Raw genomic sequence first — 26,619 nt, 5'->3', positions numbered from 1 at the left:
TCCGCTAGCGTTTCTCCGCTAGTCAGTTCAGTTGTGTTTCAATTGCTTGCTTGCTTTCTTGCGAGGCATAGAATTTCAACGTCAAACAGCGAATTTTACGCCTTGCGAGCATCCTGAGTGAAGATGCGGAAAGGCTATAGGTTGGGAATGAGGCCGTCGGGAAAAACGTTTCGGATGTGTGTGTACACAATCCACCTACTGTTGGTATCGGGGGAACTGGTTTTCTCACTCCTCTATATACACAGTGAAACGCATTGGGCTTCAGATGTGCCGGAAGTGCGTGCTATGTCTTGGCCGGGAATTCGCTGATGGATAAGATTTACTGTGGCCGGCAACCTTGTTACCACAATTTCGATTCTAGCACGTGTCTATTGTTCTGTAGGAGGGGGGGGTGTGCATTTTCAAAAAGAAAGGCGTGGCCGGAGACCTACTTGTTGCTTCAGTTATGAAGTCTTGTGTACCGGACTATTATATTCGCAGGCTCGATGAAAACGGAGGGTCACAACCGCGATGTTCTTTTACACACACACACAGTTGAAGTACTTTTTAACTCAGTTTCTTCCTTTGTATAAAAGAAGGGATTGGAGAATACACAGAATGTCAATGCTTCGCTGCATTGATCCTTTCTGTATTGCGAGAGCGGAACTGTCCCGTAAGCGTATTTCCGCCCGGCTTTTAAAAGAATGTGTGTTAAGCAATAATTTCCGAAATAAATTGGTTGCCCACTTCTATGTTTCTCCGGAAATGTATCTGGAATTTACCGATCGCATCTAAGGAGCATTTTATAGAGCAATTGATGACGGGGAAGCATCGGAGGATTTTCGCTCTTTCCCGTCGTAGTCTGCCTGACACGTGCCTGGAGACAATAATCTAGCACTCGGCTGTTCAATGATGGGTTGCAAAACAAGAGATAGACGTGCAATTTAAAACCTGGCTTGGAATAGTTCGTGCAGGAGAGATGACTGTGGTGAGAGAAACACCTCTGTGTGTGAATAGTACAGAGCGATCCGTTAATATGGTAGCACCAACCTGTTCCCGCGTTTTAGATTGCACAATTGTTCTCTTTAAAATCGTGAAGATGCCCAAGGGCGAAGAGGCGAGCTTGCAATCACGACGAACCCGCGACTTCGACAAGGCTCGATGGATATCGCGGCCGGGCCGAGCGGCGGTTTTCCGAGAAAGCAGACTTACATCATAGATATGCAAGTCTACGGACAGGTGCTCGAATGTTTTTTAGGGGCGAAGCCTGTTAGGGGCTGGGCCTATTGGCGTCTCCTGTCGTCGTCGTCGTCACCGTCGTAATGGTCGTTCCTCTCATATAGTTACGGTACTAAAACTACGGGAAACTCGTTTACGCCTCGCACTGGAACGAGACGCCTACTGAAAAATCACCCGTACACTCGTTATACGCCTCGCGCTGGAGAGCGTCATGCTTCCGAGACAAAAGACTTTTACAGCAAAGCTGTACACCTTCATCCCCCTTTGGTTTCATCTCTGTTGACAAAAACGCCAAGGCTCCAAGAATACACTTATACACTACATGTTACACCCCTCAACAAGTTTTCCATTAGTGGAGATGGCCCGGGATTTTTCGTTTCACAAACACTGTACGTCGCTCAAAGTAGTGTCTTCCCCCTGTATTACAACGAAGCGTCTGTACGGTACAACAGAGTGACCCAATGTCAACTGTGTCCATTATTATGTACACAGCCTCTACTAACATTAATGCGACTCGTGAAACAAACTTCTCAGACCAGAACCCAATTTCTGATGGCCGCATCCAGCAACATGTCAAATATTTTGACTGCGTCACAGAAGATTGCAGATTACGTCTTGCGATTATCTGCATTTTTTTCTTCGTGTCCTAAGTACACTTTCTTGGATTCTATTTCACACGAGGGCTACGCAGTTACTGGTTATTTCACGCACATTTTGGCACTTTCTTAGCAGGTCTATTAATCCTACTTTGGCGCGGACTATCATGTGGTTCTGAATATTCCGTTTTATCAGGTTTCCCACGGTGAATGAGCATCATAACCAGAACTGTAGTCTCCTACCGTACGTATAGTAGATTTAAAACAGTATGATTAAGACATCCAAGAATAAGGCATTGAAATAAATCTAGATCAACCACACATGCGCGCATACGCTAAAGCCTAGTAAGCTGTTACATAACCACATCTGAGCACATGCTTGTAAAGGTGCATTCCACAACGTTAACAAAACGCCTAATCAACTGAATCATTTGATCCTGTCAACGAGTTCAATCAATCAATCAATCAATCAATCAATCAATCAATCAATCAATCAATCAATCAATCAATCAATCAATCAATCAATCAATCAATCAATCAATCAATCAATCAATCAATCAATCAATTAATTAATTAATCAGTCAGTCAGTCACTCAGTCAATCAATCAAGCGTACGGATGTCCTGTGGCACAGTTTCCGGTGGAGGGTGGCTGGCGCCCGCTATTTGCTGGACAGCAGCATCTCCAATTGCTCTTGCTCGGTAGTTGACGGAAAAAGACGAGGGTGCTCAGGGCTAAAGTCGCACACCTCGATTATTTGGCGGAGTGTTCCTACTTCGGAGCAAAATTTACATTCAGCGTCGTAGCGATTCGCGTGCATTAGGTGAAGACGCGTCGGGTGTGGGAAGGATTCGGATAGTATGAGCCGTAGGGTAGTTTGTTTTTCTCTGGAAAGGTCAGGGTAAGGCAAAGGTAGGGTCTGTCTCTGAAGACGATAATGCTGGGTTACGTCCCTGAACGAGTCAAGCGGGCGACTGTCCTCGTGGAGCTCCATAGTACGGGGAGTAAAAGCGCAGGCTTGTTTGTGGGCGTATTCGTTGCCCTCCATGGAAGCGTGAGCGGGTGCCGAGATGAGCTGAATGGAACCGTTTGGAGAGTGGGTTTGAGCACACGCAGTGCATGTCGGGACACCCAACCCGACTGATAATTCTGGTAGGCTTGCTAGGAATCGCTTACTACCTTAGGAACCACTGGTTGAGTGAGAGCCAAGTCGATGGCTGCCTCTTCTGCTGCCATCATGTCTTTACTCTTGAGTGAGGCACAAGCAAGGAGGTTGGTTCTGGAGCGTAATGGCGTACCACTGCCCTCGATGTTGGGAGGCGTCAGTGTAGATAACTGCATTATCCCCACAGACGGCGGTGTTGAGCGCTTGAGCCCGTGCTTGACGGCGAACCTCGTCGTGTGAGGGGTTCATATTTCTAAGCAAAGGGAGCATCTTTGGTTCTTGTCACCAAGAGTGCGGGAGTACATCAAGCGGAGGGACATTCTGTGCTGCCGAGCCCATCTGGTGAAGGATGCGGCGACCCACCACAGTTCTGCTCATTCGGAGCTTCTGGTTAGAATGATCGCCCTCTATCAGCTCTTCCACCGTGTTGTGAAGCCCTGTGCTAAGCAGCCTCTTTGTCGACGCACTCAGGAGAAGAGCAACTGCATGCTCAACCACCTTTGTAATCATTAGACACATCACCTTTATGTCCGCATTGCTGAGAAGACGACAGGGGGTTGACGTAAGTGATTCTCGAGAGTACAAAACCTTGAATTAATTGAAAGGTATCGGATTCCTTGAGGCCTCGATTCTTGGTGGCAACTTGCCTGATCACGTGTATTATTTGATTGATGCTGTGTTTGAGGCGCTGCAACGATACTTCACTCTTAATGTTGGCCTATAGATGTAGGCCCAGGATCTTTATGCTGGCACAGGGAGTGATGGTCTGGCCATCAAGGAGTATTTGAGTGTGTTCCTTGATGTGTAGTTTGGCCTGAGGGCGGACGACAAGGAGCTATGATTTTTGATGTGAACACTGGAGGCCATAGGCTTTAGCACATTGGCCTACTAGAAGTGAGATGTCATGCGTTGGTGTGAGCTTCCTTTAATTTTGGTAACTCCTAGCACGCGCGCAAGCCGCGCACAGGGCCGCTAGACGGGGTCACGTGACGCTTTCACGTGTCATTCAGCGAGAATGCAGGGGTGAACCCATAGATGTGCTTGCTGAGTCCAGCGCCTGTATTCCCCGTCTCCGCGTGGACTCCCAGCTAAATCAGTAAGACAGCGGGCTTTCACTTTGTTACGCTATTAGTTCCAGGTTCGATTCCTGGCGGTGCCAGTAAATTCTTTTATTTATTCGCGGGAGTTTTCTGTTGGCACAAACTGTCGCGAAAGAGCCCTTGGGGGTAGAGGTATAAAGGTTTGCTTTAAAAAAGAACAGTGGGTTCATCGACATTTCAGCAGCTTTGCTCCTAACCGGCTGTGCAGGGCCATGATGGCTAGTCAACTTGTCTGGTTATTGTGACTCAAGAAAACAATGCTGTTTTAAATTTTAACCACAAACAATTCATCTAATTCATCTTTCAAACCTAAGAACCTTTTTTAAAAGGCAGCTTCTCTTGCTATTTCACGTTCAAGTGATGTGTCGGTGCCTATGTACTGTTGCAAAGCCACGTGCCTTCATTCCTGGCCGCAACGGGTGGTGTTCCCACTGCTACGGAGTGTACGGCGGATTCTCATGACAGGACATGTCCTGAGGTTTCCCTCATATGTTATGCGGACGACACTACTGTTTTATTTGCAGGAAAAATGACAGCCGATATCGAAAATATCTGTCAAGAAATGTTACCAACTTTTTTGAGTGGACCAATAACAATTGTCTTCGAATTAATACCGACAAAACGAAAGCTATACTTTTTAAGCCTAAAAATAAAATTGCACCACTACCCAAAATAGCGCTCGGCACAGAACCGATTGGTATAGTTGAGACCATGAAAGTTCTAGGAGTACAGTTTTCAAGTAACTTAACTTGGGACATTCATGTCAATGAAATCTACAAAAAATTGCGCAAAATAACCGGGATACTAAATAGAACCCGCCACATATTGCCTGAAGGCATAAAGCTTTTAATCTATAATTCCTTGTTTCTTCCAAACCTAACTTATGCCCAGCAAGTTTGGGGCACAACAACCAAAACGAATTTGAATAAGTTGCTCCTATTACAAAAGAAAGCCATCAGAATCGTGGCAAATGCTTCGTTTGCCTCTCACACGAAAGAAATGTTTGATAACTATAAAATCATTAATATTAATCGCTTATATGATTTTAGACTAACGCAAATATATACAAATGCAGTTAAAAACAATAACCCATTTTATGCTGAATTATCCGAATTAAGAAGAAATCCTATTGTGTACAACACGCGCTTCACTAATGCCTCGCACACTCCCACTCCCAAAAACAATTATGGCTTGCAGTCATTGACAGTTAACCTTCCAATTCTTTTAAATAAAATGAATGCGGCAGAAATAGATATATCACGCCTCTCTAAATGAAACTTACGGGAATTATTACTTTAATTCTATTTAATATGTTTTACTGTTTCATTTGAATTTGTATACTTTACTTCCTGTGTTTCTCTGGTGTTGTAATACGCAAACATTGAATGTTCTGTTAAACGCTTGTGTTGTTCATATGTAATATTTTTCCCTCATGCTTGCTCAATGTAAATATACGTATGACGTGTTTTTGACTGTTTCCGCTATCAGATTTCACGCTTGTTTAAACTATTTCTTTGATTTTTTATTGTATAAATCTACACTGATATTTTTCTTGAACTGTAACAGATTCTTGAAGTGTAACTGAAACCGTATCTTCTTCAAGGGCAATGTGTTGACCCGAGAGACTCGTGCCCCTGATGCAGTGCAACTTATTGTCCAATGTGGGGACAGTTGTCCCGTCAAGCTGCCTTTCAGTGCAGCTTATTGCGACTGCCCCTCCTTGTGCACTCAAGGAAAATAAAGTTTGAATTTGAATTTGAATTTGAATTTGGTGGGGCGAGCTTACCGCGCTCGCCTTTGTTTTACGTTTGTCTACGCATTACATAGTGGTTAGAAACAAAAACTTGAAGGTCTTTATCGTGCCGCATTGAGCCGTTCGTTATGAGCTTCAGGGTAGTTTATGAACATTTTTTGTGAACATTTTGTAAACTTGAACTTTCTTTGAATATTTATTTGCTCAGAAGCTTGTTCCCCACCTGAAATATTAGTTTTTGTAAACTTACATTTTTTTAAATAAATTCTTGTATAGGCTTGGTTTCCACATCAAACATTTTTTTTGTAAACTTGAGCATTTTGGGAATTCATTTTCTATAGGCATTTTCCCTACCTCAAATATTAGTTTTGTTGTCCGCTTGCTTGCCGGGTTGCTTAGGAACTGATTGTGTAATATTCTATTTTTTGGGCAGCGCATTTATCTCTAGTCGCGTTACCCCAAACACGTTTTTAACAAATATTGTAATGACACACTTCAGCTTGTTACCAATTTTTATATGCCTGGCATCACTGGGTAACTGGAGGAAATCTATGGTCGTACTGTCCCACCTTTCTGCTTGTTTTTCTAAATATCTGTCTTGGTTAGGCGGGGTCTGCAATAAAATTAGCAGGTTTGTTATTACCAAATGCTAATCTTTATACTTCAGCGAAATTAGGTGTTGTCCCAAAACTCCTTTTTAAACGTTGAAGCCCTGGAAATAGTACAGAGCCAGAAATGATACGCATGATTCTTGAGGTGGAAAACAGCCGCCGAACGCTTTTCTTTATCGGACACCACGTCTCGGTTGATTATTTGCATTTGTTTCTTATTTTCATTCGAGTAAAAAACTTTGGGAGGGTTTGCAACAAAAGCAACCAAGGGTACGTTATTCTTTACGCACAATAAGCACTATAGTTTTTTCTCCGCAGTCGTATCCAGCCATTTCCGCAAACATCGATGGCGTGTACCATAATATACTTCCCTCTTCCTATGCTTTAGAACAACTGGAGTTTGTTATTTTTTCAAACCTTCTGCGATGTTATCGCTGCAGATGCAGCAGAAGAGAACCCGCTGCAGAAACCAATGGAGTTTTAGACACAGAATGTTGGTTTTCACCCCTCTTCCATCGTCTCCGCTTAATTGAAACATTCCGATGCCTGAGTGTAAAGCGTGGAAAGTAGAATGCGAACGTAGAATTTTTTACGGTAGGTTGCTACACTCACAGACGACAAACATAACTCGCTGGTACAGACGGATACTAGCGAACACTTTCAACTATTCCAGCAGAAATGTGCACACACACTGAGCTGTAAAGAAATTAAAGAAGACGAGCGATAACGTTGTGTTTGTTTTGTTGTCTGAATGCAACTCTTTTGTTAACTGTATTCTGCCGTTAGCAATATGGCAACGCACATCCACATGGGCGTCATTAAGGGCTGAAAATATGTCGGTGTTTGATCATCAGTATCTACGTCAACTACCTTTTCGTAACTTGGAATCATTGACAAGATCTCAAACTGAACGCGAATATACACCTACAGCGGGCCGCATATATTCTAGCTATAATACTTTTTGTAAGCGCAGCGTACTCATCAACATCGCAGCGCACTTACGCGCTGTTAAAAATCCCTGTGGGTCTCCATTACCACAACGCATCAGTGACAACAGTCATCGCGATCAAACGGGTGAATTATACAAATGACGGGGCCTGGCATACGATTCGACGCCAAAATGTAATCTGCGCTATGGTGTTACGGAATGCAAACGACGTGTTTTGAATTGCGTGACGCCAAAGCGGAGGTCACCTTTCATCCTTATTTCGTCGAGTTTGTTATCTTGGACGGAGTGACTGGCCAGTGAGATACGTCCTGGCGAAGTGAGTTCTTGGCTATTTTTAATGTTGCCGCTCTTTGTCTTTAAAATTACCGACTGTGAGAGGTTTCATTTGCTACTGTGAGCAGAACAACAGCTAGAAAGGTTTATATGCGGGAGTGCGCCCAAAGTTATAGCAGAACTACGCACCTGCATTGAGAAATACTCGGAAGACTTAACGTGACCGTATCAAAACAGTTTTCTTTTATCCCAGCTCCTTAAAGCTTTACGCCAAGCAGTGTTCGGATTTCTACGTAACGCTTCTTGACGTCAGCATGGCTGCTTCAGTTTCTTCAACAGGCTTACGTCTGCGCAGAATCTTGAAGATTTGTTTCATTCAATAAGCCCAGACTCCTATTCGGGGGCAACGTACTTCTCTGGGATGTGGCTTAGGAATCCGGCTCCCAAATTCTTACTGAGATAAATCCAAACTAATTCGTTTAACGGGAACAATGACGTAAACGGCACCCATACTCATTTTAAAACCGAATTGGTAAAGACGTAAACGTTGAAATCTCCTTAAGACAAACAAGCTTTTCGGAAATAAAGGTGCTAAGACGTTCATTTAATCTGCGTGTTTATGCAAGTGCAACCGCCCTGATGCATGGGCTTCATACCGCCAAAGTAATGATGCTTTCAAGAATGTACTTAAAAAAACAAAGCGCGTTTTCTTTAATGATACACTTCCCTTGCTGTTTGTTGAAAATACGAAGACATTCTGGACTATAATCGGTGCCGCAAAAAACAACGCAATATCTTTAGTTGATGAAAACGGTGCCGTCATCCTTCATTCCAAAAGCTGTTTTGTTTTGAATGACGTGTTTAAGAAAGTCTTTACTCAACCGTCCACAAATACTAACTTCTGTCCCACCTAAGCGGTCGATTTTCCACCAATGGAACGAATTTTTATTGACTGGGTGGAATCATACCGCACATCAGGAATTTAAAATTATCATCGTCATCGGAAGATGGGATAAATTAAAAATTTTTCAAAAGCACCGAAGTACATTCATCTATAATTCTTGCCCAGATTTTCACCCAGTCATTAACCTCGATCGAACACCTTACCTGACGGTTGGAAGATTGGCAAGGTGGTCCCATTATTCAAGTGCGGCAACACGCACAACCCATTAGATTACCGCCCGAATTCATTAACTAGCATTCCATGTAAGCTTTTCGAACAAATAATTTATTCCCACCTGGTTAAGGTCCTGGAAAACAACTCTTTTAAGTGCGAATGCACTTCTTAAACGAGCCTGAATCGTCCGCCGCCGTCGTCCGCATAGCAACAGCTGCGGGTGCGCGCGCTCCTCGTCTCCCCTAGCAACGGGGGGACATGGGCGCGCGCTACTCTCCTCCTCCTCTCTCCGCTCAGTGACTGCGGGTGTTGGGCGCCTCCTCTCCACTTCGGCCGGGAGAGCTCTCGCTCGCGTAGCGGGCGCTCCGCATTCCGACGCGTGAGGGCGCTCGTGTAGCCCTCGCCGTAACGGCGGGCGCTACTCTCCTCCTCCTCTCTCCGCTCAGTGACTTCGGGTGTTGGGCGCCTCCTCTCCACTTCGGGCGGGAGAGCTCTCGCACGCGTAGCGGGCGCTCCACATTCCGACGCGTGAGGGCGCTCGTGTAGCGGCCGCGTGGCGCGGGAGGGTATTAGTCGAGCGCGCGCCGTCGTCGAGAGCGGTCGCTGGTCCTGCATCTCGATAACGATGATGGCGGACCGGGCAACGGTACCAGCAATAACGAGTGAAATATATTTCTTTGTAGTTGTGTGCGTGTGTGTAATCTCTCGACTACTCATTAAGATCACGATATCCACCGCAATCGCGCAATCAACAACCGTGCATTCGCACTTACACACTCTCCCCCTCGGGGAAGTGCGAGGGAATTTTTTTTTTAGATGCGACACTGAGAGGAGCATCTCTTGCCGGCGGCCCTGTCCTACGTCCGTCGTCGTCGGCGTCCGCGTCCGCACAGATGCGTCTCTCCTCCGCTCACCCCCTCTCCTATCTCCGATAGCAAACACTCTCGCCCAACATCTGCGGGCGCGTGGCGAAGCGCACTCTCACTCCACCGGTGGGCGGCGCTATGCGCGGCGCAAGCGCGCTGTGCGCATGTGCAGCGCCGTCTCTCTCCGCGGTCTCCTCTCCTCTCCTCGCATATTAGCGGAGTGCCGCGCTCCGGCCGGTCTCTCAGTCGACGGTCGTCCGCGCTACGCTTGCTCGCTCTCTCTCTCTCTCTCTCTCTCTCTCTCTCTCTCTTTCTCGCATTACCCGACGATTGCTCACGCAATTCGAGTAATCGACCCAACGGAAACGCACAATGGAACCCCCTTCAGCGTCGCATCACACCAGGGTTCCCGCGAGGGGAGGTGGGCGTAATTTTTTCTTCATGCCAACATGGCTTTAGGAAATCATTTTCTTGCGAGACCCATCTCATTTCTTTCATACATGACCTTTTCTCTGCACTGGGTAACGAATCTTTTGTTGACTGGATATTCTTGGACTTCTCCAAGGCATTCGATTTGTCTCTCATCAGTCACTTTGCATGAAGCTTCAAAAGTTATATCTGGACCCTAATAGTGTAGCTTGGATTAAATTTTTTTTGTCTTATAGAACACAATAAGTAAACGCTAATGATTTCGACTCTTCTTTCTGTTCAGTCACATAAGGCGTGCCTCTGGGATACCATCTCTTTCTAATTTATATCAATGATCTACCCAGATCATTTAACTCTTCCATCAGATTGTTTGCGGATGATTGGGTACTGTATCGAACCACTTTTTCAAATTCTGACTCCTCACTGCTACAGTGGGATCTATACAAAGTGTCTAACTGGTGTGCTAATTGGAAATGCGTCTAAACATTAAAATTGGGCCCATCTCCCCGCGAGGGGGACTCGAGTAAATGCGTCGCATAGGGGGTGGGTGTATTGCGTTAACGTTTAGTGTTTGGGGAGTTGGTGGTAGTGAATGTGTTGTATCAGCAGCTTCTTGACGTAGTTTTTATGAGTCAAGGATATAAGGCGCGTTCGTAGCCTCCCATTCTGTGTCGGCTTTGTGGCGCAGTGGGTAAAGCACCATGTACATTTCGTTCCGCCCGCAGGGTCGAGGGATAGTATTTTTTTTATATAGTGTAGGGGGAGGGGTGCGGACAACGACGGTGCGGACTACGACGTACGTCAACGCGGGTGACATCGTGAGTTACTGAAATGCTCTGCATTTAAAAAATGTAAAACAATAAGATTTTCCCGGTGTCTGAATCCCCTTGAAGCTTCCATTTACACTATTGAAGGCCGCCAGCTTGAAGAGACTAAAAACATATAAATATCTAGGAGTCCACATAACTCATAACTTATCTTGGGAAACGCACGTGAATCGCATAATTAACAATGCTCATAGGACCCCTGGGTACCTGGGATGTAACTTTTCTGCGGCCCCTTCTTACCTGAAATTGAGTCTTTACAAAACATTAATCCGCCCCAAGCTAGAATATGCCTACGCAGTATGGGACCCAGGATTCGATTATCTTACTAACGCATTAGAATCCGTTCAAAACCGCAGCGCACGTTTTATCTTGGCCAACTACTCTTTTATGTCAAGTGTAACATCTATGAAACTAACACTTAATCAACCCAATCTTTCTTTGCGCAGAAAAGCAGCTCAATTGAATCTATTTCACAAGATCGATCTACCACTCTAAACCAATTTTAAAAAACGAACTGGTAAATAGTCAATCATATATATCACCACGCACTGATCATCCCTACAAGGTGAAAGTTCCGCATTGCAATACAAATCTATTTGTTGATTCCTTCATCTCGAAAACATCGAAACAATGAAACCACCTGCCAACCTAAATCGCCACAGTTACCGATGCGCGCGCATTTCGAGCGGCCGCCGAACGCTACTTTCATTCCCATTAAACAGTTTTTTAAAGACGATAGTCTTTCTTGGGCTACTTCAACCCAGAAATTTTGGTCTGTCTGTATGTCTGTCTGTCCGTCTGTCCGTCCGTCTGTCTGTGACTCGATTCAGCCACCAGGCCAAAGTAAAACAATGCCTGCGTAATAGTCTTATATAGTCACAACTAAATGTGCCCGTCTAAGTCCGGTGTAATCTCCATACTTGTGAATATTTTTGAAGAACAACAAGACATTACGCATATATAAGAAAACAAATTAATACAGAATTGATATGTGCAGCGTTCCTTTCTAAAAATCGTACATGTTTGATTTTGGCGACATTGAATACTTCATCAACTGAAGAAAAAAATATCACTCCGCCGTCGCCTGCTGTCGCCCGCGCCATAAAACTTCTGGCGGCATTTGAAGAAATCAAGCGGCAAGAGTTACGAAAGGTTCCACTATATAGGTTCCACGTTCTGCTTGGAACGCACATGGACTAGGGAAACGCGGTTCTATAAACGCTGAAGTGGGGCGCCTCGATTCACACGTGTCTTCGCCGTACGGCAGCGTTGGCATCGAGACACCCGGTTTGGAGCACTGGAACGCGGAAAATTTAGAATGATTTAAGCAAACCTTTGGCGTCTTTACCTTGGGAGGAGCGCGACGCAACAGGAACAACATCAGAGGTGAGCGGGAAAGCGAAGGGAGGCATTTACTTGGCAAAAGTCGATATAGACTATCGTCTTTTGACGACATTTGCAACGAAAGGAGCAGATACGCGGCCATTTTCCTTCTTGTTATTTACACACGTGCATTGTATATTTATCGAACATGCTGGTTTCGTTTTGGTAGGTGGGTTTATTTTTAGTGTGTTCGTATGTTCGTATTGTATTTGCTTCTGCTTTTATTTTGGTCTTCTACGCTGATTTTGTTTGGTACGTGGTTTTTAATTGCATTGCATTAGCTCGTATGCTCACTTTGTCTTTAATTCGTTGTTTGAGCCTGTACATCTCTATTAGCTTTGTATAATTTCTGGAAACGTTATTATTTTCTAAATGTAAACCGCATTTCTAGTGTAACTTGACTAATCTCCCCGTGTACAATTGTTTTGCATACTTGCAAACTTAACCACTCACTTCTGTACCGCCCTCGGGGCATTGAAGGTATTAAAATAAATAAATAAATAAAATACAAGTGCGACCCCCATGCCCTGAAATGAATTTAGGTGATGTAACGGCAGTTTCGTATTACGAGGAATTACTATGACACTTATCTACGGCGCCCTCCAAGTTCTTTTCATATATTTTACCACCTGCGCTTTCGGAATGATTTTTCTCGACTGCAAAACAGTGGCAGGCTGATAAGAAAGAAAAGTACATACCCGCCGCTACAACGCGTCATCAAACAATACTGAAGAGCACACATAATAAAACATACATTCGCGTGGTCGGAAACTTAAAGGACTAAAGCAATCGGAAGTCGCAGACGTTGGAGAACTGGTCTAGGTTATTGCATGAATTACGGAAGTGAAATCAATATTTTTCTCAGCGCCATTGTCTGCACCCGAAGGTCAGCTACGACCCAATAGAGTTATGGTAACCCGTAGAAAAAACTGTCTGAAATTTCAATCAGCTAATAGGTTTGCAACAACACATACAATTATTACGTGCTTCAGACGTTTCTTGGCATAACTGCATAATATTGCCCACTGCCCAATACCTAAACAATCAGTTAGAAAAATGTACTGCCGTGCTAAACGAGCTCTCGGTTCGGTCTTGATTGAGAAGGTTTATAGTTTACACAAAAAATAAGGGTGAAAGTTTAGGAGAAAAATAATAAACTCCTCAACATTAACACCCTTATAATATTTCAGGGCAGATGATTGAAACATTGCAGCAAGAAATATACCTTTTTCGTTTTACTTGCTGATATCTCTGCGACGATCCTGTTGCTAACATTATGGAGTTTTTTTTTTCCTCCGGCAAGAGAGCCTCGCTGTTGAACAGCGTTTGCCCTCAAGAGATAAAACTTGGAATCTTCATGTTTGGTGTAGGCACTTTGCATTTATTACCGTAGAAGAATTTCGCTCAAAATAGCAGTGATCAAGCATCCAGTTGCGCAGAGGCAACTGACCCCGTACGTCATACATTTATACCTGGGTATAACGAAGGTGACAAATATTCGCAATTTTTCGTTACATACAGGTTTTCGTTACATGCAGGTTTTGAATTAAAGCTTGCGTGAATTAAGCAGAAACAAAGCCAGACCGCTAGGCATGACTGACGGTGAACTAACCATTCAATGACTCATTTGGCAGTAAAAAATGGCTTCAATCCACGCTGTGAAGATGGTTGGAAAACGAAGCTTTAAACGACAGCCACTTGAATTCACACACGTGGCTCTGCAAATTGTGCAACCAGAAATTCTGCCAGCCGTTACCTGGAATACGCGGGGGCGGCGTCCCGAAAGCATCAGGAGCGTCGGACGCCGCCGCTGTATCCCGCTCGTGAGTCGGGAGAAATAAAACGGAGAAGAGATTCTGTCGTACGGTGAGACAGCGGAACCTAGCCATCCTGATGAGCTAGGTCAAGGCTACACCTCCACGCGGCACACAGCGCTTACACCGAAACGATTCGGCATGTGAGCTTAGTGATTCCCATTTATAGCGATTTAAACCAGTTAATTTAGTAAGTTTGAGAATTGCGAGAAGGCGGGGGGAACTTTTATAATCGCAATTTATCAGAACCATTTGTTACTTTCGCTTTTTGTAATAGCTCTTAAAACAAAACCGAATTGGAATTCACTAATTTACACAATGGAGACCCGTTCATTGCAAGCAGTGCGCAAAATGTAGCGTTTCTCTAGCGGCCAAATCTAATGTCTGTGTGTGGTGTCTACATTGTGTTTTCCCGACCTGCAAACCAATCCTTAACGAATGTTTGCCGTGCGACCACTTAATTCCGTCGGGTCCGGTTTACCCCGGAGGTGCCGTCGAACAAGTTAATCAAGCCGCGCGAAGGAAGCGCGCAATGGACGCCAAGCATGCCAGAACTGGCCATAAACAACCGTCGCAAAAGCAGACGACAAAGCCGTACCACCGCCACCGCTGCCGCAGGTTAGCCGGCACTTCCGTGCAGGGAATTCTGGGTAAATTCGCCGCGCCATCTACAGTGTGCTCCGTGAGTGAAACATTCCGCCCGCTCCCCTCCTCCCCTTGCTGCCGCCTCCGCTGCATTGAGAGTTTGTTGTCCCGCACGCCAAGGAAGAACTGTTGGCTGGTAGAGCTAGAAAGCTTCGCTTTAAAACTGCGTGATTGGGGCCTGCTTCTTTCCCACGAGCTTAATCACTACACGGCAATCACTTAATCACTAATCTCTTTTTCGGAAAAATCGGCTTGAGAAATGCACTAATTTAGTGACCGTCGCCCACACCGCAAAATACAGAGCGTTTTCAGTGTGAGTGTGGTGTCGGTTAGGTGCTACGCCCTCCTGCAGTCGCGCGTCTCCACTGCCACCTGTGGTGTCGGTTTATCCGTGATGCGCAATGCTGCCAGAAAACGAAAACTCTATCTCCTGAAGACAATCTCGCAATTATAAGTGCTTTGTCCGCCGGCGAGAAAGAAAAACGTCGCATCCTGGTACAGTATTTCGGCTAGCATCCTCTCAACACTTGAGTGCGGTAAAGAGCATCACGTTCGCGAAAAGCGCCCCTTCTACACAAATTTCGCCCTTGAAACGGGTTAAGGCACCGAAAACCGTCGAAATGCAAAACTGACACTTAAGTTACGTTTGTGAATGCGGGGTTAAGGTACTTTGCTTTTTTGGAGTGCCATGTTGTGACTGTGTTAGTGTGAAAGCAGCAGGCGCAAATTACGCAGCTTTTCACTGTGACATAACTCCTTTGAGGGTGGTTTTACCATCCCTGACTTCTAGCATTTTGATTTCGTTTCTCCGTCATTCACGCGAGCCTTAACTGCGAACCTGCATGTAACGAAAACCTGCATGTTAGAAAAACTTGGGAATTTTCATCAACTTCCGTTTATCCAGGTTTAACTGTATTCAAACCTATTCGCGTGTCTGTGTTATGTGTGCGTCAGTGTACCTGCTACTGTTTTTGGTTCTGTGGCTGTTAATGATGGCACATGGTCATGTGTGCTTAGATGGTTTCCGTCATATTCACACTAGAGCTTTTCTTCATAGAGTGGCCATCCGAGCTTGCTGCTCTTCTTACTCCTCGGCATCAATCATGTTTTTCTCTGTCTCCATTAGGATTCTCTGCCAGAACATTAGCAGCGGCCTTTACTTGCGTTGCTATCCTGTACGGGGTTGTTTTCTCCTACGTAGGTCTCTTTCGTAATGCGAGTGGAGGGGCTTCTTAACACAGCTGACAGTCCACCAGACAGCTCTCATCGAAGTCTCGTGTTTGTGTTCCGATAGTGTCTGGGCACCCTCCCCTTCTGTCTAGATGTCTAGGGTTACATTAGTTGTGCGCAGTAATATGATGTACAAGCATTGTAGCACCACTAGAAGATCCTCGAGACGACGCGTGTAACTCGTCACAAACCCAACACACAAGCGCCGCGTGAATGAGCGCTACTTCACAGCTCCGGCAATGGGCACACACACTTTAACACCTACCTTTCTTCTCACTCTTACGCTACCCGCATACAGAATTTCTTTCACTGGCGTTGGCAGCCGCATCATGTTACCGCCACCGCAACTACAGCTTCCTAACTTTTCTAGTTATTTCGCACGCCTGGCTGTCTTCGCTTTCTTTCTTGCCAGTGATTCGAGGTATCAATTTCCTGCCTCAATGTTTTCACCTGCGGAATGCCGTCAAGTCCAAGGCCTGCTTTCACTAACAATTGACATTCCTACCGCGACATCGAGAAAGCAACGAAAGAGACGTCTCAAGTGAGGAAAAAACAATACTTGAAGTTGTTATAAAACGCCTTTGAGAAAGCCGAGTCCTGATTTAGTTGACGTCAGTATGCTCTGATCTAATAAAGGACTATTCTGACATTGTCAGCGTGCGACCCTGTTCTTAACAGCTTTGTATATATATATATATATAAATATATATATATATATATATATATATATATATATATATATATATATATATATATATATATATATATATATATATATAGCAGAACAGAAAGATACGGGACGAGGGACTCGGTAAAGATACATATCAAGGTTGCAGTCGTCATTGCCAGTGCTATTCGGCTTTTTTCGAAATATTTAATAGGGCCGAATGACGTGTGTCTGTCACGTTTCTTTGTTACATTGATAAATAAGCGAAAATATAAGTCGAGAAAAAATCCGCCGTTTTTCCGGGAGCGGGACTCGAACCCACATCTCCGCATAACCGGTGCGGTGCGTTCGCCATTACGCTATCCCGCAGCGGCTTCTCTCTCGACTTTAAAGCGGGGGTTTATATTTACAAGAGCTCTGAGGCCGGACAACTAGCGCCGCCCCTCGACTACCGCGGGAGACGTAGAACGTCTTCTTTTCCAGCGGCCGCCACGTAGACCGTGGTCGGAGGTCGGGGTTAGCAATTGGCATATCCGAACAGCTGGAGCCAGTGCCTCGTAATGCATGTAGCAGAACAGAAAGATACGGAACGAGGGACTCGGTAAAGATACATATCAAGGTTGCAGTCGTCATTGCCAGTGCTATTCGGCTTTTTTCGAAATATTTAATAGGGCCGAATGACGTGTGTCTGTCACGTTTCTTTGATACATTGATAAATAAGCGGAAATATAAGTCGAGAAAAAATCCGCCGTTTTTCCGGGAGCGGGACTCGAACCCACATCTCCGCATAACCGGTGCGGTGCGTTCGCCATTACACTATCCCGCAGCAGCTTCTCTCTCGACTTTAAAGCGGGGGTTTATATTTACAAGAGCTCTGAGGCCGGACAACTAGCGCCGCCCCTCGACTACCGCGGGAGACGTAGAACGTCTTCTTTCCCAGCGGCCGCCACGTAGACCGTGGTCGGAGGTCGGGGTAGCAATTGGCATATCCGAACTGCTGGAGCCAGTGCCTCGTAATGCATGTAGCAGAACAGAAAGATACGGGACGAGGGACTCGGTAAAGATACATATCAAGGTTGCAGTCGTCATTGCCAGTGCTATTCGGCTTTTTTCGAAATATTTAATAGGGCCGAATGACGTGTATCTGTCACGTTTCTTTGATACATTGATAAATAAGCGAAAATATAAGTCGAGAAAAAATCCGCCGTTTTTCCGGGAGCGGGACTCGAACCCACATCTCCGCATAACCGGTGCGGTGCGTTCGCCATTACGCTATCCCGCAGCGGCTTCTCTCTCGACTTTAAAGCGGGGGTTATATTTACAACAGCTCTGAGGCCGGACAACTAGCGCCGCCCCTCGACTACCGGGGGGGACGTAGAACGTCTTCTTTCCCAGCGGCCGCCACGTAGACCGTGGTCGGAGGTCGGGGTTAGCAATTGGCATATCCGAACTGCTGGAGCCAGTGCCTCGTAATGCATGTAGCAGAACAGAAAGATACGGGACGAGGGACTCCAAAGAAACGTGACAGACACACGTCATTCGGCCCTATTAAATATTTCGAAAAAAGCCGAATAGCACTGGCAATGACGACTGCAACCTTGATATGTATCTTTACCGAGTCCCTCGTCCCGTATCTTTCTGTTCTGCTACATGCATTACGAGGCACTGGCTCCAGCAGTTCGGATATGCCAATTGCTAACCCCGACCTCCGACCACGGTCTACGTGGCGGCCGCTGGGAAAGAAAACGTTCTACGTCTCCCGCGGTAGTCGAGGGGCGGCGCTAGTTGTCCGGCCTCAGAGCTCTTATAAATATAAACCCCCGCTTTAAAGTCGAGAGAGAAGCCGCTGCGGGATAGCGTAATGGCGAACGCACCGCACCGGTTATGCGGAGATGTGGGTTCGAGTCCCGCTCCCGGAAAAACGGCGGATTTTTTCTCGACTTATATTTTCGCTTATTTATCAATGTATCAAAGAAACGTGACAGACACACGTCATTCGGCCCTATTAAATATTTCGAAAAAAGCCGAATAGCACTGGCAATGACGACTGCAACCTTGATATGTATCTTTACCGAGTCCCTCGTCCCGTATCTTTCTGTTCTGCTACATGCATTACGAGGCACTGGCTCGAGCAGTTCGGATATGCCAATTGCTAACCCCGACCTCCGACCACGGTCTACGTGGCGGCCGCTGGGAAAGAAGACGTTCTACGTCTCCCGCGGTAGTCGAGGGGCAGCGCTAGTTGTCCGGCCTCAGAGCTGTTGTAAATATAAACCCCCGCTTTAAAGTCGAGAGAGAAGCCGCTGCGGGATAGCGTAATGGCGAACGCACCGCACCGGTTATGCGGAGATGTGGGTTCGAGTCCCGCTCCCGGAAAAACGGCGGATTTTTTCTTGACTTATATTTTCGCTTATTTATCAATCTATCAAAGAAACGTGACAGACACACGTCATTCGGTCCTATTAAATATTTCGAAAAAAGCCGAATAGCGCTGGCAATGACAACTGCAACCTTGATATATATATATATATATATATATATAAGAAAATTAAGAGGTACAGAATGGACTCCAGCAGCGCAGGACAGGAGTGGCTAGAGGTTAGTGAAAGAGGCCTTCATCCTGTAGTGTACCTCAATAGGCTGTTGTTGTTATTGTTGTTGATGATGATGATTATGACGACGGTTATTTAAATAAACGGCCTTTTATTTTTCTTTCCTATGAAAGACACGGGCCGCCACTACCGCTGCGTGGAAGAAGGAGTAAGACGCAAGAACCATTGCCTTTGTACTAGGGTGTCAAAGAAAATGAATACCCTTTAGACTCTGGTTCATGCTTGGGTGATATTAGTTCGTTCCAGTTCAGTTCGTGATTGACTAAATCACGTGTCGAACCGTTCCAGAACTGTTTCACGATATTTAACAAATAAGCGAGTGTGAAAAAAAGTAGTTCAAAACGACCATGAAGACAGAATACAAACTGGTTCCGTTGAAAGACTGCTTCGCTCCAATAATGGTGACGCAGTCTTGACGTAAACTTTAAACAATTAGGCTAAATAATAGGGAAAACAGAGGAAATGGTGACCATTATCCAGCCAATTTTTCTGCCGCGTAGTACATCATCGTAAGGATCCTGTTATACGGCTGCCATCCGGCCGCGAAATCCACCTCTAAGAAACGTAACTGCTCGATTTTGTGGTACCTATAGTTCCGATTTATCGTAGAATTTTAATGTTAACACGGGGCAACACACTCGTAACTCTGTCTTCTAATTTCTGGTATTGCCTCACTGCTTACGTTGCGCAGCATAAAATGTGACCTTTTCATGTTCTTTCTTCATCAAAGCAACATCTACGTCAAATGCAGCAGGAAGGGAAACTAAGTTGGGACACTGTTACTCCTCGTGAAACTGATTGATTGTGGGGTTTAACGCGCTGACGCTACACGCGCGGGCGCGCTGTAGCGGAGGGCTCCGGATTAATTTTAAACACCTGGGGATACGCGCGCCGAAATCTCGAACACACGGACGTTTTCCCTTTTTGCCTCAATAAGAAAAGCCGCCGCCGCGGCCAGGAACCGAACGCGCGTCTTCGGGCTCAGCAGCACAACGCCTTAGCCACTGAGCCGCCGCGCCGGGTCTCCCCGTGAAACGGCCTGCTTCCTCGCATGAGAGCGGGTAGGGCTCCGAATGCACCGCTGAGTTTTCTTGCTTTCTTTAACAGCGCGAAAAAAAATAGGAGAAATAGCTCGCCAATACGTACAGCCCAGGAAGCATTATGAATTGCAGCGGTGATACTGCTGAGTATATATGTCAAAGAAAACATTCGAGGCGATTCAATCTTCGCTTCAAGAGTGTTTCAAAACAATAAGACATTACAGCTGATGTAGCGCCAGTTATCGTGGCCACTTATTTTCTTTATAGCGAAACTGCTTAGGACAAGGGCAAACCGCACGCGTGAAAGAGCAGAAAACCCTCTGAAGCACGGAATGCGCACGTGCGAAAGAAACGAAGGGCGAAGGGCGCTGTGACACAAGGTTAAGGGGCACGGTGGTGTCTCTCCCCCGCGCAACGGCTTTGGCCACGTGTTTGTAACGTAGTTGGAGAGCCACGCAGTTAAAGAGAACGCTCTAGTACCTGATCACGCCTTGGTACAAGAGACGGCGCCCCGACCAACGGCGGAAATGCGACTGTCGCCGCCGTGTTGGCGACGCTGCGGTGAGAGAACGAGAGCGCGCCCGTGCCGCTGAATGTAACCGCCGCCGTCGGGTTGATACAGCGGCCCGCAAAGCAGAACGAGGTCATGGCGACAAGAGTAAGAGTGAACGTCGCGCCGATCCGGTGGCGAAGGAAGAAGGGTGGACCCACGACACCGAGTGCAAGAGACAGCACCGAGCAGGCAACCGTAGTGCTGCCAGAAAAATTTATCGCTCAATTTACGAGGCATCTCGCCTACAGGGTTACTGCAGCCATGGAATCCACAACGTAAGACACAAGGGAACGGTTTAAGAACACTAACGCGGGACGGGCTCCCGGCGACACCGAGCTTCACTGGCAACGGGACGGCTTGAATCGCGGCCAGTGGTGAATAAGGCAGCGTTCAGCCCTACGACGACCCCAAGCCGGTTAGGCAGAAAAGGAAGCCAAAGACTGCGCCCTATAAGGAAGTGGAGCGCGCTATGTATGTCCATTCGTGCACAGCGCGTGCTTTGATTGTAACGTGACAGAAAGTGATAAAAATGTGTAAAATGATAGGAGTGAGCCAGCTGGCCACCGAGGGACTCTGACAATCACTTCTAACGCGTTGCCATATTGAGTAAATCTCAAAAACGCGTGCAACAGTGTCCTGTACAGTACTAGGAAGGAAACAAGCGGCGATGAAACTTCACACAGGGGCAGCAAGCCAATAGGATTGCGCGGGGCGATATTCTTTTCCAACGGCCAGCTTTCGGAAGGTAAAACGGAAGCAGTTTGGGAAATTCTCAACCGACAATGGTGCGCAGTCCCGAAGGATATCTTGGATGCAAAATTGCAAGAATTAGGGCGCACGCCCTCCTCTTTCTATCTCTGAAGAAACTTTAGGGTAGAAATTTGTCGCGAAATATTCGGCGCAACTTCCGCTGCTGCGCGCCGCTTCGGTGCTTCTCCAGTGTACCGCCGGCGCGGCAAAGATTAGAACAGGATAGAGCCCCGGATCGCATAACTAGAGCCTTGCTAGCGGCGGCGCTTGAGAAGGTCACCTTGAGAGCAAGCACGTGGGCTGTGTACGCATCCACTACAGAAATGCCAGTACGCATACCAGAAAGGGACTCCGTTGCTTTAATGTGTTTCGACTGGAAGAATCCAAGCCATACTTTCCCAAAAAGGCGTATTTTTTTTTATTTCGAAATTCGCTTTTTTTCTTTTCAAGCCGCTCTATTTTTTGATCATTTTCCAGGAAACTCCAAGAGAGCAAGAAAAAGTCGCAACCGTGCATTCTTTAGCTGTAACATAGGATGGACCTCAGCCATTCGGCGAAGAGTTTGAAACTTTCCTGAGATCAAAAGGCGTCAGGAATTTGCTCACGCCTCCGTTCCAACTGCAATCAAACGGAGCCGCTAAGCGAGCCGTTTAAACAACGAAAAAGGCACTGCTCAAACGGCTCCTCAAAGACAATGAAAAAAAAACAAAAAAACTACGAAGCCGTTGCAACCCAGAAGGGATTATTTTATTTTTTACTTTTGTTGCCGTCAACTCACTGATGATTTAATACTTATTCGTCCTTGTGCTCCTCCTGCTCTGCAGGACAACACTCCACACGTTCAAATAAAATACGCTATCCGAAGATTTCCTGCGACGTAAACAGAGGGCCCGGTTATCCTTACACCACCAAAATGTGGGCGAATGCAATGTCGCCCGAGGTGAAGTGAGTGAACAACCCTGCCAAATAAGCAAGGTTTGTGGCCTGGTAGTTTGGAAATGGCGATCGAGCTCTTGTGCGTTCTTTGAAGGGTGAAGCTGTGAAATTATTTCCCAGCAAAGTAAGCAAGGGATGTTTTATGTACTTATTTTGTATGCGTGGAAAACGCAACACGGCACGGACATGCAGGCCATTTGCAACCATCTTTCTCTCATTGCGGGCAAGCCCAAATAAATCGAGAAATTAACCTGTCACGCGCATTTGGCGTATGGTTGCCTTCACAGGGAGGACCCACGCTTGCTCCAGAGATCAGGCCGAAGTTGTATGCCGAAGTACCTTGTTTATACGACTTGAAGGTTGTTGGTCCCAAGGAAGGAAGGTCCTGTCACCATCACGGCTACAGCGCGGTTTCAAGATGTCTGCTCTCGCGGGCAGTCGTGACGTTACGGCGCTAATGCGCACGCTCCACTCATTTATCACAGCTCCACATTGGCTCACGTGATACATGAGAGCGGATTGTTCTTACGTTGAGATATAGCCGTCTGCGTGTTGAGGCTGTGAGTTTCTGACTCTCGCAAGAAACGCTGTTGGGAAGCGAACTGCATGCTACACTTCGGATTTCCTGTTACATTGTAATGGTGGTAGGGCTATTTTCCCATCAAGTATGCGTATTAAATCACCCGGATATCATCTCTGGGACTACTAATGCTCAGATTAAAATGCAATCTGGGCGTATTTACCTTTTGGGATGCCCTATTATCATTTCTGTCTCTGGTGATGCGGCGATCACTTCTTCGAATATCTTGCATTATACACGGTATCAACTCTTCCAACAGAAAAAAGCAGTTAACATCAGAACGGACAAAAACCGTCACCCTCTGGAGGCTTAAATGAAGGCTGTTACGATTCAGCGCACCACTATTCTGTTCGCGCGTACTGCAAGCTTCGCACAGTGCTCCTGTGCGCTGTGGCAAAGCCTACCACTACGTGCGCCTCCCACTTGGGCGTCTCGCTGTCGGTGCCTCAAGCCGTTGCAGCAGCAGCCAACGGATATCCAATTCGAAACTTCCCCCGGCGGGGTGGACGCCGCGGCCGGGATCTCCTCTCCCCCCTCGCTGAGGCTCAGCGGGCGCCGCTGCTGCCGGTCACCCGCGAACTCTGGAAAGAGTGATGCGTGCGTCTGTAGTATTTGCGGGGCTTGTGCACAATACCATTGTGAAACCTGCGGAACCGTTACGGCTATTGTGTATAAAACAGCCGTCTCGGTAAATAGATGGTATTCGTTTTGCAGGAGCGAATCCATGCGGTCACTCTGCTCGAGTCCTATACTGTAACCTCTCCCGGAAGGGTATTGGTCCTGTACTGCTTCGGCTCATCTGTCGACCTGCACTACACCAGTTAAGTTCGCCTTCGCCTTCTGGTCATCGTCACCAAGAAAGCAACCTTTGCTGGCCGCTCACCACCACGCTACCTCACATGACGGAGGTGACACATCCCTGTTCGGGGACGCCTTCCCGTATGTAACAAGGCACTACGTGTAGTCTCCAACAAAAAACGCCTGCCAAGTTGTGCCTTTCAATAACAAGTTCGAACCATTACAGCGTCCTGCCGAAAAATTGTATTCCTCTTCTTCTTCTTCTTCTTCTTCTACATTCAGTAAAAATATGGAATTTGTTCTGGCGGGTACCAGACGCCAATGGGATTAACTAACAACAGCAAAAGGTACATTCACGCGGATTTCGTGGATCTCCGGCCACCCAGATTCGCCTAATAACGCGACAGCACAAAATGAGTCAACGCGTCCTCTTTTTGCTGCCGGAATTCGCAATCTACCACTTTCCTTTCAAACACTTGAAGCTGCATTTCCCAGTGTTTCAAGTCGCTCTTGAGCTGTGTGGGCAGGCAAATGTTGTAATTGAAATTAAACCTCGAATGAAACTCCCTATTCCAGACGAGACACTTACGGCTGACACCTTCTGTTGTGCAGGGCAACGCACCGGTACAGCTTTCACAACCGATTGGCGCGACGACCAGACCTGTGACTGACGCTTCCGGAAACAAGTCATTCCGGTCTCCACGGAAACCACACCTCCTCCCATAGCGTGTACCCTGTACCGAACTGAACGACCTACCACACAGCATCTTTTGTGCGAATGTTCAGCAATCACCACAGAAGGCAGAAAGTTATGACTGCTTCACGTCTACCCCGTTGTTGCGCCAGAGCGCTCGGCAAAAATTACCTTCGCATGGCGACGCTCCGATGACTGTGCAGAATCACACCTCGGTCAAACGGCCCGCGGCAGACGTACATCGACCCGCCCAGAAACGGCACCGAAGAGTCGGCTCTCTTACCTTCGCGGCGGATCGGCTGACGCAATCACTTCGCCTGAATTCGTAGAAGTGAAACTGCTTCCAGCGGAGAGTACTGATTGAAGGGATTTGAACTGCTCGCGTCGGCAACGAAACCCCAGGGGCATAAAGGCAGCACCGCGTTGGGACGCTGTGGCTGCCGCATCCCAACGAAGGCACCACGTTGGGACGTGCTCTCGCTTTTGTACGAGCCATGTAACGCCCTTGTTGACCTTATGCACACTGTATATAAATGCTGCTTCAACTCACCGTCGGCTCGACAACTTCAGCGCTAGGCTGTGCACCGCGCTGGTAGCCGGCTGAGCAAAGCAACTTCGCAACCATGGTGACAGCGCTGGGACAGCCCAAACATTTACCACCCCTGTCTAAAGAAAATTGGGACAAGCACGAAATCTAACAATGCGTCAAACCATTTCTGAAAGTGCATCGAATAGATCGTTAAACCTTCAAAGCTCAAAATCGCAGAGGAGGACTAAACTCATGGTACGATTTTTCGCGCACTACGTAAACGCGTCTAGGAACAATCTAAACGAATACCGATACGTGATTTAAGAGATAAGGGTACACTATTGTGCTCCTTATTCCGTATCTATACGTGTATTGTGTTATCTATAACCGTTCCTTGTTTGCGATTTCAAGTGACCATTTTGACCCAACGGAAGACCGGCTTCACGCATGAGCCGTGTGAACAGAGATGTTTCCGGAGATTTTATCGGGGCTTTTCGGTCGAACAACCGGTCTATGGGGAAATGCATTAGTTGTTTTGACATTACGCCATCGGTCCTACTAAGAAAGCTTTCGCTTAAAAAAATAAGCGGAGATCTAATGTTGGATCTCTGGGAATGCGCAAGCATCTCGTCCCTCTCTTCACGAACTAAAGGCTCCACCATATGTGCCCTCCTTGATCGGGCTTTAGAGATCCGGAACACGGCGTTTCTCGCACTCCTTTGGTACACAGATCCAACCAACCTTCACGCTCAAACCGTCCGAATCGTAACGTTTGACATCGTCTGCCAGTCGCTCGCTTTGTTCCTAGCCAGTATTGGCATTTTGTAGCCATTATTACCATTTCTTCCTCTTTTACCGCCCTGCAATACTGCACACTGCCTCTTACAACATGAGCCGCGACGGCAGTCATATGACCCGTTAAAATTGGGAGCCACGCTTCGACTTGACGTTTGCGTAGTAACGTCGGAAGCGCATCGAAGGCAGCGCCACTGCAGTCACGCGCTCTTTCGTACTCAGTTCTGTCGTTCTGGGGACATTTAAACGGGGAACAGTTTTGCTGACATGATCCATGTATTGCTTACCCAATAATATAACATACATTATTATCCTTGCGGTGTTTCGCGTGTGCTGCCGAGCTTGTGAAAAATGACTTGACGTTGAGATTCGCCTGCGGAACGGTTAGTTAGCGTTCGAACCACATCTGCATGTAGATAATGTTTCTGCCTTCATTGCTTGCCACCCCTTTCGAAATACCTTAAACAAAAGATATCTCCCTTCCATGATCATATTTGTGTTTTCCATCATTCAAATTTTTGGTTCATGAAATTAGGCAGGGATGTGTGCGCAGAATTACGCTGATAGATATCCGCCCCTGAAAATACAATGAGAGACAACGTCCGCAAGTCTGACATACAGCGCTGTGCATTGGCCTAACACTGAGAGAAAGCTGACCGCCGAATTGACTTCGACGGCTCGCAGGTGACT

The sequence above is a fragment of the Haemaphysalis longicornis genome, unplaced genomic scaffold, assembly GCF_048455015.1.
Source record: "Haemaphysalis longicornis isolate Haplotype H1 unplaced genomic scaffold, Haemaphysalis longicornis Haplotype H1 scaffold_7, whole genome shotgun sequence".
Classification (NCBI taxonomy): domain Eukaryota; kingdom Metazoa; phylum Arthropoda; class Arachnida; order Ixodida; family Ixodidae; genus Haemaphysalis; species Haemaphysalis longicornis.
Note: the sequence above shows the minus strand (reverse complement) of the source record.